This window comes from Notothenia coriiceps, unplaced genomic scaffold (assembly GCF_000735185.1).
Source record: "Notothenia coriiceps isolate Sejong01 unplaced genomic scaffold, NC01 NC01_scaffold00022988, whole genome shotgun sequence".
NCBI lineage: Eukaryota > Metazoa > Chordata > Actinopteri > Perciformes > Nototheniidae > Notothenia > Notothenia coriiceps.
In genome coordinates this window covers 14291-15244 of record NW_011355689.1, presented here as the reverse complement: position 1 = coordinate 15244, position 954 = coordinate 14291, and the positions used below count along the sequence as shown (strand labels likewise).

General features: G+C 42.5%; 1 protein-coding gene across 1 annotated transcript in view; it reads left to right on the top strand.

Moving 5' to 3' along the window:
- LOC104954199 (ephrin type-A receptor 3) overlaps window positions 1–954 on the top strand; it is a gene marked incomplete at its 3' end in the record, with an annotated part of 62710 nt that overhangs the window by 51251 nt on the left and 10505 nt on the right. The gene's annotated exons all lie outside the window — the stretch shown is intronic.

The following is a 954-nucleotide window of genomic DNA, read 5'->3' as shown; positions in this document are numbered from 1 at the left end:
CTCGTTCGTGTCCTTCGGTCGAGTCGTGTGTGTGTGTGTGTGTGTGTGTGTGTGTGTGTGTGTGTGTGTGTGTGTGTGTGTGTGACAGTAGAGACAGGGGGGGATAGAGAGACCGCTTGTTTGTCCGTGTTCAACAGTCTCAAGTTTGCATTTTAATGAAAACTAGGTGCTTGCTTTATGTATTGCATAGTGAGTCAACACTAGCCTGCTTGCCCAAGCCTTTTTGCAATATGTATGTTTCATTAAATTATAGGCAAATGCTGCTTAAAATCATTGGACCTGTTTCTTGATGTTGCAGTTACTGTGTAGAAGAAATACCTCTAGTTCATAGAAGAGCAATGCTGTTGGTCATGGGCAGTAAAATGGACCCAACCATCACGGATATAGGTTTTCGTGTCGGCTTCAATGCTTTGTTTCCCATCATCAAGTCTACATAAGTTGACAATGTTTTCAAGATGTGTGAGAGAAGAACAAAAGAGGACGGTGGAACTAAATGAATAGAGAAAGGATAGAAGAAAAAAACCAAGGGGAAAGTTATGTTTGATCTTCTTCCTACACACACACACACACACACACACACACACACACACACACACACACACACACACACACACACACACACACACACACAAGCAAACTGCGAGTGGAGGACTGCATGTAAATCTTCTGTTAATGTAAGAAGAAGCCATTGACTGCTGGTAGGAAACAATAATTCTCTGCTTTGTCTCTATTTCTCGGTCTCTTCATCTCTCAGAAGGCGTAACATGAATAATGCAAATTGTCCCCTCAGATAAAAGGACTGCTCTCTTTAAATATCGCTGGCATTAAATCTGCACTCAGCAGCTCTTTTAACTCCTACTCACACACAAATCTGTTGCAATATGTGCAAGTGGGGTGACACTCCACCTGTGCAAAGTATATTGCGTGTGTGTGTGTGTGTGTGTGTGTGTGTGT